Source organism: Geotrypetes seraphini, chromosome 2 (genome assembly GCF_902459505.1).
Source record: "Geotrypetes seraphini chromosome 2, aGeoSer1.1, whole genome shotgun sequence".
Classification (NCBI taxonomy): domain Eukaryota; kingdom Metazoa; phylum Chordata; class Amphibia; order Gymnophiona; family Dermophiidae; genus Geotrypetes; species Geotrypetes seraphini.
The window spans coordinates 118,674,722-118,692,168 of NC_047085.1; the positions used below are offsets into that span (position 1 = coordinate 118,674,722).

Consider the following 17,447-nt stretch of genomic DNA (forward strand, 5'->3'; position numbering starts at 1 on the left):
GGGAAAGGTGGGAGAGTCGGGGCAGGCAGGCAGGCATTCAGGGCAGGCAGGAAATCCGGGGCAGCAGGAGCCGGGGCATTCAACACAATTACCACCCTTTCCAGAGAGAGCTCCATGGGGCAGTTGAATGGAGAACAGCAGGAGTCGGGGCAGCGGGAGGCATTCGGGGCAGGTAGATCAGGGCAGAGGGAGGCATTCGGGACAGCAGGAGATCGGGGCTGACAGGGCAGAAAGCAGGGTGGCAGAAGGCAGGGCAGTTGGAAAGGGCTTGGGCGACTGGTCCTCTGCAGTCGCTTGTTTGTGATTGGTCAGCCCAGTCGGTGTTGCTTTGTGAATCGTGTCCCTTCCTACTTTGCATGCTGTTGCCCTCATTTGCATGCGTGGATCGGAGGATGGTCGGCAGAGAGGTTAGTGAATAGTGCCGAAGGGAAATCTGGTCGCAAACCGATTGGTACACGATCAGTTTGCTTTGTGAATCTAGCCCTATCTTTCTGACTCTGTATAGCTCTGCATACATCTGTTAGCACTCTAGAAATAATAGTGGTCGTAGTTAGGGCTGGGGACTAGTGATATCAGAATCCTATCCCCTCCTCCCTAGGGGTAGTGTTATAATTGATCATCTGTATAAAAGCTACACAAACACTTTCCCTGAGCAGGTAGTTAGGCACTTACAAAATTAATTTATTTATAAACCACCTACTAAGGATATCTAAGCAGTTAGAAACAAAAAACAATGTGGAGAAATGATGTTCCTGAGATGGACTTTATTAATATTAAACCTTGGCAAACCACATAAAAACCTCTAGGACACAGTCTGCTGAAAAGCTTTGGACCCTGGACCCAACACAATCCGTGTTTCGACAGAATATCTTCTTCAGGGGGTCCCTATGAAGTACTATGGTAAAGATACATGCATAAAAATGCCAGTCGGAAATAAACTGATCCGTAAAAGCTGTGTGCAGGACATGGGCTCAAAAGGACCGTGTTGGGTCCAGGGTCTAAAGGTTTTCAGCGGACTGCATCCTAGAGGTTTTTATGTGGTTTGCCAAGTTTTAATATTATTTTACTATTAATAAAGTCCATCTCAGGAACATCATTTCTCCACATTGTTTCTTCTTAGATTTGTCTGTGGAGATCATTGGGCCAATTCTCTTGTTTTTATCTAAGCAGTTAACAATCAGGTAAGCAAACATTTTTCTCTATCTCTCCCAGTAGGCTTAAAATCTATCTAATGTACTTGGGGCAATGGAGGATTGAGTGGCTTGCCCAGGGTCACAAGGAACAGCACAGAATTTGAACCCACAACCTCAGGGTCCTGAGGCTGTAGCTCTAAGGGAGATGGCACAGACAGATAGACTAGATAGGCCATATGGTTTTTATCTGCCTTCATTTTTCTCTATTTCTACATTTCCATTTTGAAAATTACCCCAAGGAATTTATGTACTCAAATTTACACCTGCTATTGACCAGATACAAATGTGTGCAGACATCTGCATGTTTTCCATAATACATGCATAGATACTAACTCCTTCCCAGCCCCAGCCCCATCTCTGCTCAGTTGTGTGTAATTCTGTTCACCCCATCTCAAAAAAGACATAGTGGAATGTAACAATGTACAGAGAAGTGTGACAAAAATGATAAAGATGATAGGCTCAGGAGTAATATAAAGGAATTATTTTTTTTACAGAAAGGGTGGTAGATGTGTAGAATAGTCTCCCGGTAGAGGTGGTGCAGACAAAGGCTGTGTCTGAATTCAAGAAAGTGTGGGACAGGCAGATGGTTTCTCTTAGAGGAGGAGATAGTGGATGCTGCGGATGGGCAGGCTGGATGGGTCATTTGGTCTTTATCGGCCATGTTTATATGTAGGAAAGACTGAGGGGGCTAGGGCTCTTCACCTTGGAGAAGAGACAACTGAGGGGAGACATGATTAACATGACCATTTATTTTTTTTTCCTCAAAACAGGACAGGAACCCCACCCCCACCTCAGACCCTTCCCCGGATCCTCCCACCCCTGGATCCTGGAACCCCACCCCTGGAACCCATTAAATTAAGTGCATAATATAAACAGCAGATATAAATTCTCAAAACTGACACATTTTGATCACTAAATTGAAAATTGTCTGGTGATTTCATGAGTCTCTGGTTGCACTTCCTTCTGACTGTGCATCCTTTCTTTCATTTCTTTCTTTCTGTCTTAGTTCTCTCTCCCTGCCCCCTTTCTTTCTTTCTGTCTTTCTTTCTCTCTCCCACCCCCTTTGCACTTCCTTCTGACTGTGCATCCTTTCTTTCTTTCTCTCTCCCTGACCCCCCTTCTTTCTTTCTGTCTATCTCTCTCTCTCTCTCTCCCAGCTCCCCCAAACCGCCGCCGCCTATTTCTCCAAGCCACCGCTGCACTAACAGATCATCTTCGGGGATAGGGGAAAGGCTTGTGCAGTCACTGCATAAAGATGATCTGTTAGTGCGGCGGTGTCTTGGAAAAATAGGTGGCGGTGGTGGCTTGGGCACAGCTTTGGGACGCTCTTTCTGAAAACGGGACATTTCGGAATCCCGAAGCTGTGTGTAGGGACAATGGGACAGGTGAGCTAAAAACAGGATGGTCCCGTTCAAAACAGGACATATGGTCACATTAGACATGATAGAAGTCTATAGAATGCTGAGTAGCTTAGAATGGGTAGACATGAATTGCTTGTTTACTCTTTTCAAAAATACTAGGACTAGGGGGCATGCAATGAAGCTACTATGTAAACAGAAAAAATATTTCCACTCAGCGTGTAATTAAATTCATTGCCAGAGAATTTGGTAAAAGTAGTTAGCTTAGCATGGTTTTAAAAAAGTTTGGATGTATTGCAGTACCATTACAGAAGTTCATGTATTGTACCACCATTCAGAAGCTTATGTAAAACACTCTAAATCAGTGGTCTCAAACTCGCAGCCCGCCAGGTCCTATTTTCAGGCCCTCGGTATATTTATCATAATCACAAAAGTAAAATAAAACCGTTTTGATCATATGTCTCTTTACCTATAAATTACAATATTATTATTAAGACTTAGCCAAAAGGAAAGATTTATAAACTATAAAGAGTTTTACCTCATGCAAAATTGTCATTTCTTTAATAAGAAGAAATTAACTATTCTTTCTGCGGCCCTCCAAGTACCTACAAATCCAAAATGTGGCCCTGCAAAGGGTTTGAGTTTGAGACCACTGCTCTAAATTGACTCCCCAGTCATTAGTAGTGGTATAGAAGCTTTCAAGACATAATGATTTCCTAAAAGAAAAGTGCATAAGCCTATATTACGATGGACTTGAGAAAATCCACTTCTTATTTCTAGGACAAGTAGCATAAAATTTGTTTTACTCTTTTGGGATCTTGCCAGGTACTTGTGACCTGGATTGACCCCTGTTGGAAACAGGATACTGGGCTTGATGAACCTTTGGTCTGTCCCAGAATGACAACTCTTATGTTTTTATGTAAGTTATGTATAGGAGACTGTACCCACACAACTTCACACACAGAGATAGCTTTTATAATTGCCTTCTTAAATGTAAAGAAATAAGGGCTCCTTTTACTAAGCGGTGCTAGTAAGTTTTTAGCGCAAGCCGGCAAGGTAAATGCTCTAATCCTCATAGAATTCCTATAAATGTGGGAGCATTTACCTCACTGGCCTGCGCTAAAAACCTCTAGCGCTGTTTATTAGAATCCAGTGTAAGCCTTTTAAAGAAGTGATGTCTTCTCTCTCATTTGGCTGTATGTGTATGAAGGTAGTAGCTCTGGGGGACCCTTGAGACAGCGTAAGTGAAACATGTCGGGTCTAAAGCTTCCCGGGCTGAGCCAAATGAGAGAGAAAAAAAATAAGATAAGTGACTTATTTAAAGTTAAAATTTAAAGTATAATATGAGCATTATAGCAAAAAAAGTGAGCACAAAGTGATTTATTATACAAGGTTTGAAAAGAAAAATTTAAAGTGAGCCTATGATGATCTGGCACGTAAAGCTTGCTGCTATGAAAGTTTAATTGAGCGGTGGCGCTGAGGCTCTGAAGATCACATATATACTGGTTAATAGTGCTGATTATAAGTTAACAGTGCTGGTATAAAAGGTTTTTCGTCACTTGGAGGTATATATATTTATTTAAATCTTTTTATTGAGCAGTGACAACAGCAGATATAACCATAGCAGAAAACAAGGTTTACAATAACAACCAGCTACCGCAGAGGACTGGACTCATAAGTGTATGATATAATCTAAATCCAAACACTTCTACTTCAGTGGCCTTTCTCCTCAAGTTTCCATTGCCAGACAAGATCTTTTCCTGCTTCCATACTGCATTCTTTTCTTCATACTTGTGATGTCATTAGGGTCCTCCTATTTTCATTGTCAGGTATATCCAGGTTAGGATTAAAGGGTAGGTCAAGTAGGCATGTGCCTCGGGCTCGGAGGCTTCAGGGGGGTCTGGAACACTGCCTGCTCCGATGACGTTAATGTACCTGCCTTCGGGCCCAGCTCCAGCTGTCCAAGTACTGCCTTCTCCTTCCTTCATCATTATTCATTGCAGCCGAACTCACAGTCTTCAAAAGGCCACGGGAAACAGTTCCTACATGCTGCCCATGGCTGACCTAGAAGCCTTTCCTCTGATGCTGGGACTTTGTATTAAAGGGAAGGCTTCCGGTCAGCCTTGGGCAGTATGTAGGAACCGCTGCCCATGGCCTTTTGAAGACTGCGAGTTCAGCTGTACTGAATAATGAAGAAGGAAGAAGTTACTACTTCTGGAGATGGGCCCAGAGTTACACTCTTGCAGGAAGGGGGGGAACATGGGGGGCAGAGGTGGGGAGGCGGCAGGGCCATGGAGGGTCAGGTGTACTTGCGTGCCTAGGGCCCACCAACGAATTAATCCTGCCCTGGGTATACCTGCTGGGTCTGGTTGTCTGATTGTCTTTAATCTATCAGATCACTAACACTTGACTATAACATTAAGGGGATTCAATTCTGCCAAATCATATAACCATTCCCCCTCTCATCAGATAATTGTTTCCAGATCTTCAGTTGGCTCCGTCTTGAAATTTCATGCATTTATTTCATAAGCCACTGTCTTCATTGGATCTTCCCTTCCTTGGTATTTTTATTCTTATTTTTTAATCTTTTTTTACTTTTTACGTTTTCTTTGTCCCAACATATTCAATTGTTCTTCTTCAGGGTCGAGGCTCCTCCAACATCTAAATAGAATGTTGGAATTAATGGGCTACAAGCTATGCTCTACAACTCTTAATTGAATAAATGTTCTGATCACGTTTGCCTTTAATCTATAGCAACATGAGGAACTGACAGTTTTGGTTGCCACAGACAGTATGTGCCAGAGTGTTTGTAGCATCCTGGGTCCAAATCAGGGACAATTCTTTGGTGGCCTTGGACCAGTCAGAAACAAGCATAAAAATTTGGTAGCCTTTGTTACAAAATGTCTACATACTCAAAACATTCAGCAAAAATATGGAAAAGGATTTTATTAACGATAAAGGACTTTATATTTTATTATCATTTGAGATAGGTCGAACCTCATTTTAAATAGAACACAGAGGTCAGAATTGAGACAGCCAGGTCAGTGGTATTTTAAAAAAAGTCTGCTCACATAGAGCCTTCCTTGTTGGCAGGTTCAACAAGAGCAGCCATTTTATAAACATATACATGGGAAAAATCAACAGAGGAAATTCAGGAATTTTATACATACAAATGCTGTTAGTTCACTTCAATGTCTACAATCTTTATTTATTTTCAACTTGAAGAGAGAAATAAACAGTGGTGAATGAAGGAGAATAACACCCTTAATCCCTCGGGTAAAGCCTGTCTGAAAAGAGCACTTTTAAAAGATCTATAGTGCTAGGAAGCAGTTATAAATCTAGATGTGGATATATTAGATCATGTACATGCATTTCCTTTATGAAATGGGAAATACAAGCACAAATGTTGTGAGGAAGAGAAGCCACCAGCCAGGTATATGTCATCAAATGGAATCTTAATTGGGTCTGGACTCAGCACGGCCAGTGTTTCGGCACCTAAGTGCCTTTTTCAAGAGACTTTAGTACACTCGATGGTTATGTAATATATAATATGCAATTTTTGTAAAATGTGATGCAGCATGATTTAAAAAAAAAACAAAAAAAAAATCAAAACAGCTGAGAAGAACATCAAAATGGCAGAGCAAAATGCCAAACCCTATGGGGCTCATAATCAAAACGTAAACATGTCTAAAAACCCACCTGTTGGCACTTGGATGACCTAAAAGACAGGTCGTCCAAGTGCCGATAATCAAACCATCTTTCTGGACATGATGCGGGACTTTTTATGCCTCTGAATGCCACTGTGCGTCCAGGGCTGAAAGGAGCATATCTGGAGGAGTGGTTAGGGCAGTATGTGGGTGGGATGGGGGCCATCCTGGGTGAGACAATGTAAAAACAGGTATAAGTGCCAAAAAGGTATCCAAAGTGACCAGATAACCAATGCAGAGACAAAGTAAAGACACCCGCACACTTCCCCAGTGTTCACTGACTCTCTCACATCCCCCACAAAGATCAGAATAAAAAAGTACATACCTGTCTCCAGAACATCATTACTTGGTATAGGAAAGCCTAGTAGAGCTGCACACAGGTGTCTTAAATAGCTTGGTGAGTGGGCTAGTGAACCATAGAGAGGAGGACCCAGGCCCATAAACCACTCTAACCACTACATGTGGAAATTGTGAATATCCTCCATATTGAGTAATATCCCCTCTAAGAAAAATCATTTAGAATAGTAGCTGAACAGAATATTTAAAACTCTAAAAATAGAATAATGCCATCTAGTAGCCTTATTCTCGTGTAGGCTTTGGTCATTGTATATTTCAATAATTTGGAAGAGTAAAATTATTTTTATTATTATTATATTGATAGTATAATATATAATATTATTGTTTATAATTAAGATAAGAAGGGGATAAAAAAAATTGTTCAATGTAATAATGTGATGATAACAATGTATTTTCATACAGTTTTTTCTGATTCTTCAATTGTATACATTATAAAGTTTGAAATGTCAATAAAGATTTTAAAAAAATAAGCCTTGAGGTCCTTCTACTAAAATGCATTAAATTTTAGGTTTAACAGCTATAATGCAAAATTTTAGTGTGCAGTCAAACAAAACAAAACAAAGTTTCCAGTTTAAATACACACTGGTAAAACTTGCTCAATGCCTTCACCCCTTGTAAACTTATAAACATATAGCTACAAGCTAACTTCAAGCCATATTTTTTTTATTGCGGGACATGAGTTAACATTCAGATTAATATGCTGGATGAAGGGCCGCTGAAAAGTTCTCAGCTCAACTAAGAAGAGAATGGCGTGGAGCCATGAAACGTACAAGTTATTCCACACTTTTCTTGACACTTTTTGTTTCATTTCATATCATTGAAATGAAAAGTGTGGAATAACTTGTACGTTTCATGGCTCCACGCCATTCTCATCGTAGTTGAGCTGAGAACTTTTCAGCGGTCCCTCGTACCTGCTCCAGGTTAAGAGGCAGTAAGTAGATCAGTGTTAACTCTGCATAAGGCAGTTAGCGCACAACAAGAACACATTAACTGACAAAAAAATACTTTCTATGCCCACCCTCCACCTGACAGAAAAATTCTCAAAAGTTAAATAAACAAACTACTGCAAAACCCTTTAATGCCGAGAGACAAATCTGGGTCCCGGGGCAAACAATGTTGAGGGTCTGCGCCCCCCCCCCCCCCCCTTCTTACTGGTAGCAATTCTCATATGCTGCCTGCGGCTGACCAGAAAACCTCACTTCAGCCGCCTCCTGCCCTTTCTCATGTAACTTCCTGACACAACAGAAGGGAGGTTTCTCGATCAGCTGCAGGCATCGTGTAAGAGTCACTGCCGCTATTGACAGTGACCCCATCAAAGAGAGGCTTGTTAAGAGAAGAAGGGGAGGGAGGGAGATGCAGGACATGGAACCCAGGATGGCTTTTTTATGGTCAGCGTTGGGACCCCCTTGGAGGCCGGGCTGGGGGAATCTTGCACCCCCTTTCGGGGCTCTGCTTAACACAGTTGCATGGTAACCTATTTCTGCATATTAACAGCGTGTTAAGGGCTTAATGCCCCTTAGTAAAAGGGATCTGTAATGTCTGGCAATTTTACCCCAATGTCCTTTTCCTGAGAGATACGAGGGGGTGTTGAAAAGTTCTCAGCCAAACCAACAAGAGAATGATATGGATAAAGTCCAAACAATCAACTGGAACAATATCAAAACTGAGAATTTATTTTCTGCAAATTGGCACTTAATGAAATATTGTAACACTTTTCATCACCCCTTCATAATGCCTAATATGGAACCAGAACTATATAAACATGGAGGGGCATAATTTTAAAAAAAGCGTTTAAGTCCCATTTTGGCCAAAGGCCCTAAATGTTGAAAGAAGAAGCAGGGAAAATGTCCATTATCAAAAAAAAAACGTCCAAAAGGAGGTTTTTTTTTTATAACGGCCTGCCTCTACGTTCAGCTGTTTAAACGCCCAGACCACCACTACGTCTACACTTACCACATATAATGAACCCCAAAAAAACCTAAGTCCCAAACGCCAAAAGCCAGGCCTTTTAGTTGAAGGAGGAGCTGGATTCTGTAACCGGTGTCTGTCAAAAACAACACCGGTTATAGAATCCACCCCCCCCACACACACACACACACAAAGCAACTATAGCAGCAGGAAAGATGCCTCATCTCCGCTGCCGCAATAGCGACACCACCAAGTGCCGCCAAACGCTAAGCGCGCACTGAATTGCCCCGCGCGCTAGACCTTAATGCCAGCATTGAGCTGGCATTAGTTCTAGCCACGTAGCGCGGGTTTAGCGCGCGCTAAAATCCTGCATGCGCTAAAAACGCTATCGCAGCTTAGTAAAAGGAGCCCTAAGCTCTTCTCTTTCCTTTTTTTCTTTGATTCGTAAACAAAACAAACGAACCACAAAATCTCATTTCATCACTATCAACAACTTTAGCTAAGGGCTCTTTTTACAAAGCTGCAGTAGCAGTAATTGCCTCTGACGCCCACAGGGATTTAATAGGCAATGAAGCATTTTCCGCACAGCAGCTTTGTAAAACGGGGGGGGGGGGGGGGGGGGAGGGGGTTAAATTAGCTTGCAATTTCATCTGTTTCATAAGTCTATGTCATGTTTAGGTTGTGGTTTGGGGGGCTTTAATGTTATCTAATACCCCAAATCAATTATCATCAATATTAAAAATTTTAGGAGTTACGTTAGATTCAAAATTATCTTTCCAGTCACACATTTCTACCACTACACAGCGATGCTGTTACAAATTACGCCTTATCTGTTCAATATCTCATCTTTTACTCTCTTTAGCAATTAATATTCCTGTTCATTCAATGGTAATCAGCACATTTGATTATTCTAATTCTCTATATTATGGCATAACATAACATAGCATTTGTATATCACAAAACCATGTGGATCCTGCAGTTTACAATTAGTAAAGAAAAAGCTGTAAAGACATTCATCGTTTACAACTAGTTCAAAATACCTCTATAAAATTAATAACTGGGAAAATGAAAATTGAAGATGTCACCCCCCACTCTTAGAATCTGCTCATTGGCTGCCTGTTAATCATCAATTAACATATAAGATCTTACTCGTGTCCCCTCTTCTATGAAACTGCGCTAGCAGTTTCTAGCGCAGAGAGCCGCGCTGTTCCTGACACTCATAGAGTTCCTATGAGCATTGGGAGCAGCACTGGCCATTCAGCGCGGCTCCCCACACTAGAAACTGCTAGCGCAGTTTTGTAGAAGAAGGGGTTGGTTTTCAAGACACGTTTTGCACAATCTCCACTTTATCTTGATAATTACCTGATACCATATATACCGTCTCCTATACTTCGTTCACTTCAACAAAACTTTCTTACTATTCCATCTGTAAGATATGTTACATATGCTTCTACTAGAGAGCGTATTTTTTCAGTTAATGTCCACAACTATGGAATGTCCTTCCTGATCACATTAGATCTGAAAACAATTTAGAACATTTCAAATCTGTTTTAAAAATTTTTTTTTTTAATTTTCAGATGCATTTAACTAATAGCTTCTATTCACTCGGCAGGACTCAGTGAGCATCTGTCTATAATGTAATTTCATATTCTTTTGTTTTTTTATACTGAATTTTCAAATTTTACTCTATTTTAACCTTTATATTAATTTTAAACTGTATAGATCAGGGGTGTCCATACTTTTTGGGCTTGCGAGCTACTTTTAAAATGACCAAGTCAAAATGATATACCAACAATAAAATTTTAAAAAACACAAAGCACACTGTACGCAGAGAAAATGTTAATTATCATTTATATTCCAGGTTCAAATATACCCCCCTCCCTTTTTGCTAAACCGCTATAGCAGTTTTTAGCGCAGGGAGCTGTGCTGAATGCCCCACGCTGCTCTCAATGCTCATAGGCTCCCTGCGCTAAAAAACGCTATTGCGATTTAGTAAAAGGGGGGCCATAGTGCAAAATATAGAAAGCAGATATAAATTCTCAAAATGGACACATTTTGATCACTGAATTGAAAATAAAATCATTTTTCCTACCTTTGTTGTCTTTTGATTTCATGAGTCTCCGGTTGCACTTTCTTCTTCTGACTGTGCATCCAATCTTTCTTCCCTTCTTTCAGCCTGTATGCTTTCAGCCTGTATGATTTCTCTCCTCCAGACCTCATTCCCTCCCCCAACTTTTTCTTCCTCTCTCCCTGCCCTTTCTTTCTCCCTGCCTTTCTTTATTTTTTTCTCTCTTCATGCCCCCTTTTTTCTTTCTCCCTGCCCTCCCCCAAGTCACTGCCACCACCATCGGGGAACAGGCCCCTAAGCCACCGCTGCCCCAAACTCTCCCTGCTTCTCTGCGTCGGGCCAACTAGCATTCCTCTCCCCGATGTCAATTCTGCCGTTGGAGAGGAAGTTCCGGGCCAGACAGATAGCAATTAGCTGGCCCGGAACTTCCTCTCCGACGGCAGAATTGACATTGGGGAGAGGAAGGCTGATCGGCCCGGTAGATTGTGAAGGCAACGCGAGTCTATCACGGAGCCTGGGATGGGCTCCGCGATGGACTGACTTTGCCTTCGCGATCTACCGGTTGATTGCGATCGATGTATTGGGCACCCCTGGTATAGATGCATTTGTCAATATGATATATCAAATTCTAAATAAACTTGGAATGTGCACTGCCATTGGACAATTTAAATAAAATCATTTCACTTGCTCAACTGCTCCTATGATAGAATTTAGGGTCTCTTTTACTGAAGTGTGCTGAAATCTGAGCTATCCAAACACAAAGAGACTGTGGAAACTACAATGTTCTTGGCTTTACTCTTTATTTCTTGCAAAAATCTTCAAATGATGTTGACAACTTATCCACTTTGATAACATGGGAATTCCACAGACCCGACACAGGCCGTGTTTTGGCAAACAAAGCCTTACTCAAGGGTCCAGGAAGGAAAGTTTGGAATATGCAAATGTGAACTAATTGTCCAAATTTTGGAGTAATGAGACACAGTGGCGTACCAAGGGGGGGGCGGGGGGGGCGGTCCGCCCCGGGTACCAAGCCCTGAGGGGGTGCTCCCGGTCCGGTCCAGTTACCCCCCCCCTGCGCCGGGTGTCGCGTCTGGAAACAGCCTGCAGCAAGATCGCGATGCCAGAGATCTTTGCCTGCTTCGACTGTTTCCTCCGCCACGGTCCTGCCCCTCCTCTGATGTCAGAGGAGGGGCGGGACCGCGGCGGAGGAAACAGCCGAAGCAGGCAAAAATCTCTGGCATCGCGCGATCTTGTTGCAGGCTGTTTCCCCAGGGCAGTAGCGTACCAAGGGGGGCGAGGGGGAGGTCCATCCCGGGTGCCGCCTTAGGGGGGGTGCACAGCTGGCCCGGTCCCTATCGCGCTCCTACCCTCCCAGCGAAAGCAGCATCGGCGCCATTATCGAAAAAGGTAATGGCGCCAGGCCTTGGAGCACCAAGGCAGACCGCTTCTCCCCCCTCCCAGCCGAAACCCCGCTGACCATCCTATCCCTCTCCCCCCCCCCAAGTGAACCTTTCTGACCCTCCCAGCGAAAGCAGCAAACCTCCCTCCAGTAGCGTCGGCTTTATCCTCCCTCTGCCGCATCACTGATGACGTCATCAGTAACGCGGCAGAGGGAGGAGAAAGCCGCGAAGGAGGTTTGCTGCTCTCGCTGGGAAGGTCGGAAAGGTTCACGGGGGGGGGGGAGATAGGAGGGTCAGCGGGGGTTCGGCTGGGAGGGGGGAGAAGCGGACTGCCTCGGTGCTCCATTACCTTCTTCGGGCAGCAGCAGCGTTTACAATTCGCTGCTGTTGCCGGCTTCAGGCCTTGTTCTCTGCCGGGTCCTGCCTACTTCCAGTTTTCATGAAGACAGGACCCGACAGAGAGGAAGGCCTGAAGCGGGCAACATCAGTGAATTGTGAATGCTGCTGCTGCCCGATGAAGTTCAGGACATCGGGGAAGGAGCAGGGAGAAATCGGCTGCTGGCTTGGGGGTGAGGGTAGGGAAAGAATCGTGGAAGTGGAGAAATCGGCACGATGGCTTTGTGCAGGCTAGGGGGAGAGAGAAAGAAAGGAAAAAATAAAGAGGGGGGGCCAGGGGGAGAGAGAAAGAAAGGCAGAAAGAAAGAGGGGGACCAAGGGGAGAGAAAGAAAGGCAGAAATAAAGAGGGGGACCAAGGGGAGAGAAAGAAAGGCAGAAATAAAGAGGGGGTCAAGGGGGAGAGAAAGAAAGGCAGAAAGAAAGAGGAGGGCCAGGGGGAGAGAGAAAGAAAGGCAGAAAGAAAGAGGGGGACCAAGGGGAGAGAAAGAAAGGCAGAAATAAAGAGGGGGGTCAAGGGGGAGAGAAAGAAAGGCAGAAAGAAAGAGGGGGGCCAGGAGGAGAGAGAAAGAAAGGCAGAAATAAAGAGGGGAGCCAGGGGGAGAGAGAAAGAAGAAGGATCAGAAGAAGGACCAGAGACTCTTGAAATCACCAGACAAAAAAGTAGGAAAAATGATTTTATTTTCAACTTAGTGATCAAAATGTGTCCGTTTTGAAAATTTATATCTGCTGTCTATATTTTGCACTATGGCCCCCTTTTACTAAACCGCAATAGAGTTTTTTAGCGCAGGGAGCCTATGAGCGTCGAGAGCAGCGTGGGGCATTCAGCGCAGCTCCCTACGCTAAAAACCGCTATCGCAGTTTAGTAAAAAGGGAGGGGGAATATTTGTCTATTTTTGTATAGTTGTTACTGAGGTGACATTGCATAAAGTCATCTGCCTTGACCTCTTTGAAAACCCGCGGAATATAAATGATAATTAACATTTTCTCTGCGTACAGCGTGCTTTGTGTTTTTAAAATTTTATTGTTGGTAGATCATTTTGACTTGGCCACAAAGGTAAGGGGGAGGAAGGGAGGGGAACTGCTGAAAGACATCTAATAATCCTTGCAGGCTTGACTGCAGGGAATTATTTTTGTAAAATCATGTTTTGTTATGTGACTGGCATTATCTAGACTTTAATTTCTAAGAATGAATAGAATGAAAATGATATAAAATTACTTGCTTGTTTTTATGTGCGTGCGCTGAAGGAAAGTGGAGAGAGAGTGGGCTGAGGATGCTGAAGGGAAATGGGGAAGAGAGTGGGGAGAAGACGCTGATTTATAAATTGACAATTGTACAGAATATTGTTTCTTTTTATACTTTAATATAAACAATTCAAGGCTTGTGTGGATGGAATCAGGTGGTTTGCGGGGATGGGGACCGAGCTTACGGGGATTAGTCCAATAAAATTGTATTTTTTTATATCTCATTATTTGTTTTATTTTTATTTGTTAATTTATAAAGTGGTGATTGTTATGTATCAGTTTTTTCAAATTTACATCTACTGTCTTTATATTTTGCACTGTATTAGAGGACATGTGTTACTGTTTTTTGTGGTGTTGCATTGTATCCAGGGTCTGGTTTCTTGGAGGATCAGTTTAACTTTTGTCTACATATTTCTATTTTTAGTTTGTGATTATTCCATTTTGGGCGAGGGTGTATCTCTGTTCTGTGTGTATGAAAAAGACATAGTTTTCAGTTGGCATTGACTACAGGACCAATTGACTGTGCGCGATCTGGCTTGTTTAGTTTTACAATGTATGTGTTGGTGTTCTAGTGCTCACTGCAGTGTTTAAGATGCAGCCTTTTCCTAGGTACACTCTTGTGGTGCGATATGTAGATTGGTACTAAAAATCATATTTTTCATATAGATGGGGGGGGTGTCAAAAAATGATGGGCCCTGGGTGCCACATACCCTAAGTACGCCACTGCCTGCAACTACTCCATATGTACTTCTAATGTCATGACAATTTAGACATAATTTATGTTTTGTTATGTTTGGAATAATGGTTACATATATGAGGTTCAATAAAAGAAAATTTTCACTGCCTGTTTCTATTCTGACCATTTATTCCATTTCATGGTTATTGCAAAAAAAAAAAAAAAAAAATTTTTACATGGGGGGGGGGGTGTCAAAAAATGATGGGCCCCGGGTGCCACATACCCTAGGTACGCCACTGATGAGACAATATCTAAAGCCAAAGACGTAACGCTAATACACAGTTAAACTGCTGTGTGCAAAGAGCTAAGCACATTCTAATGAGGGACTTTCACGCTCGCTAGACCAGATTTACAGCCTCTTTTAAAAAGCCGCGCAGCAACAGCCTCAAAGCCCTTTAAATCTCTATGGGCTTCGGGGCCGTTAGCGCAGGGCAGCTGCAAGTGCATCTTTGTAAAAGAGGTTGTTAGTGTTGCACCTTTTTAGGACATTTTCCATTTTTTTGAATTCCAGGTTGTGTGTTACTGTTCATATTCACCACAGATAAGCTATCAATCAAACATACTACAAAATAATAAATTGCAGTTTAACAGAATTGTCAGATTGCTGTTAGTGACAATAGACTTTGAGTCATGCAGCTTAGCTGTTCATTGATTCTGCATTAGCATTTTATCTTCATTTATAAACTTTTTCAACTTTTTTTAATAAACATTTTTCAATTTTTGATCCATCTCATTATCTATAACTGAGTAAGATTTCTTATTCAAAAGACTTATCTGGATTATTTTTGAAGTTAGTTACACCCCTCCTGACATGAGTCCATGTTTCAGCTCCTTCATCAGGGTTGAGGTGAATTGCTACTCCAGCATAACGGCAATAATAAAAGACATTTTTCAGCAAAGAGGTCATCAAAAAAAGTATTCTTACCGGTAAATATTAAAATATTAAGAAACAACACAGGGCATTGTATTCATTACCATTCTCACAGTAGCTCTATTTCAAAATGGCCGAGCATCTCAGCACTGCTCTTTAAACTAACAGCTGATTATGATATTAGGGACTCCAACATGAGGCACCATCATAGTGCGATAAACAGATCGAAAATAGCCTTACTGAATAAACTTCATGGAAAAAGCTATTTCATCCCATATCTATCAACAATCTTCATAAGCTAAGAAGTGTAACAGACGGTTTCATAGTGGCATGCTGCTAATACTACACGAATGTCATCCAGTCCAACTCTTCATTTAATCCAGAAGGGAACAATGTATTAAGTTCAAAAATCCAGCGATGTTCTTTTAGGTTTAACAATCGCTCTATATTACCTCCCTCCCACCCTACTTTTAATACCTTTATTACCCTCCATTAGATATCATTGAGGGAATGGCCTATAAGTTTCCAGTGTTGTACATCCAGATGCTGTATAATGCTCTGTATTCATTCTAGATTTATGTTTGTTCAATCAAACTTTAATTGGGCATGTTGTTTGGCCAATATGCATCAATCAACATAATTTGTAACATCTTTAGCGTAATGTATACACCCTGAAGAAGGATCTTGCCAACCTTCTCCTATCATAGTATATGGGCACCACTGGCACCTACCACATATGGTGTGATATCCATGAATTTTATTAAGTATCATAGGTTGAATGGTAGTATTGGTGATTTCCCCAATATTTTTAGTATGTTTATAGGAGAATGTTACTTTTTCAGGAAGATCTTCACAGGCCAACCTACAGCAGGCTCTTGCTACTGTTGATGTGAAAGTGCATGCATCTACAATCAGAAAGAGACTGCACAAATTTAACTTACATGGGAGGTGTGCAAGGAGGAAATCTTTGCTCTCTAAAAGAAACATCAAGGCCAGACTGAAGCTTGCCAGAGAGAATGTAGACAAATACCAGGACTTCTGGAATAGTGTTCTAGGGACAGATGAGTCTAAAATTGATTTAGACACCAGAAAAGAAGACATATTTGGCATACACCAAATACAACATTCAAGGAGAAGAACCTCATACCAACTGCAAAGCATGGAGGTAGAAGTGTCATGGTTTGGGGATGCTTTGTTGCAGCAGCCTGTCCAGCTCACCATCATAGAATCCATCATGAATTCTACCATGTATCAGAGGGTGCTTGAGGAACATGTGAGACCATCTGTTTAACTTTCTTACAGATGGTCTCACAATATGCATCAATCAACATAATTTGTAACATCTTTAGCGTAATGTATACACCCTGAAGAAGGATCTTGCCAACCTTCTCCTATCATAGTATATGGGCACCACTGGCACCTACCACATATGGTGTGATATCCATGAATTTTATTAAGTATCATAGGTTGAATGGTAGTATTGGTGATTTCCCCAATATTTTTAGTATGTTTATAGGAGAATGTTACTTTTTCAGGAAGATCTTCACAGGCCAACCTACAGCAGGCTCTTGCTACTGTTGATGTGAAAGTGCATGCATCTACAATCAGAAAGAGACTGCACAAATTTAACTTACATGGGAGGTGTGCAAGGAGGAAATCTTTGCTCTCTAAAAGAAACATCAAGGCCAGACTGAAGCTTGCCAGAGAGAATGTAGACAAATACCAGGACTTCTGGAATAGTAAATCCGCCAAAGACTGGCTCAAAACTAAGAAATGATGAGTCCTGGAGTGGCCGAGTCAAAGCCTTGATCTTACTCCCATTGAGATGCTGTGGGGTGATTTGAAACAGGCTGCACATGCAAGAAACCCCTCAAACATCTCACAGCTGAAAGAATTCTGCATTGAGGAGTAAGTCAAACTTTCTTCAGACCGATGTCAGAGACTGGTAGATGGCTACAAGAAGTGTCTCACTGCAGTTATTTTGGCCAAAGGGGGTAACACCAGCTATTAGGGTGTAGGGTGTCCTAATTTATTCCTCAGTTAGAATACACATTTATGTGGATATCTTTTGTTTCATGAGTAAATCAAGGATAATTTTTGTTGTTTACCTGCAATTACATCACTTTCTTTTCCAAAGATAAATAAAAAAAAAAAAAGATTTGATATCAATATGTGAACATTTCTTAAGAAAGAACTGAATATTTCATGGG

The 17,447-nt window shown here is 41.9% G+C and overlaps 1 long non-coding RNA gene across 2 annotated transcripts in view; it reads left to right on the plus strand.

Moving 5' to 3' along the window:
- Positions 1 to 17,447, plus strand: part of LOC117355312 — a 31,867-nt gene that overhangs the window by 5,031 nt on the left and 9,389 nt on the right. The window contains exon 3 of one of the 2 annotated variants that reach the window (XR_004538336.1): positions 16,080 to 17,114. The exons of the other annotated variant lie outside the window; for it this stretch is intronic. This is a non-coding gene — a long non-coding RNA (uncharacterized LOC117355312). Of the gene's footprint in view, positions 1 to 16,079; positions 17,115 to 17,447 lie in introns of those variants that run through there. 2 annotated transcript variants of the gene reach the window in all.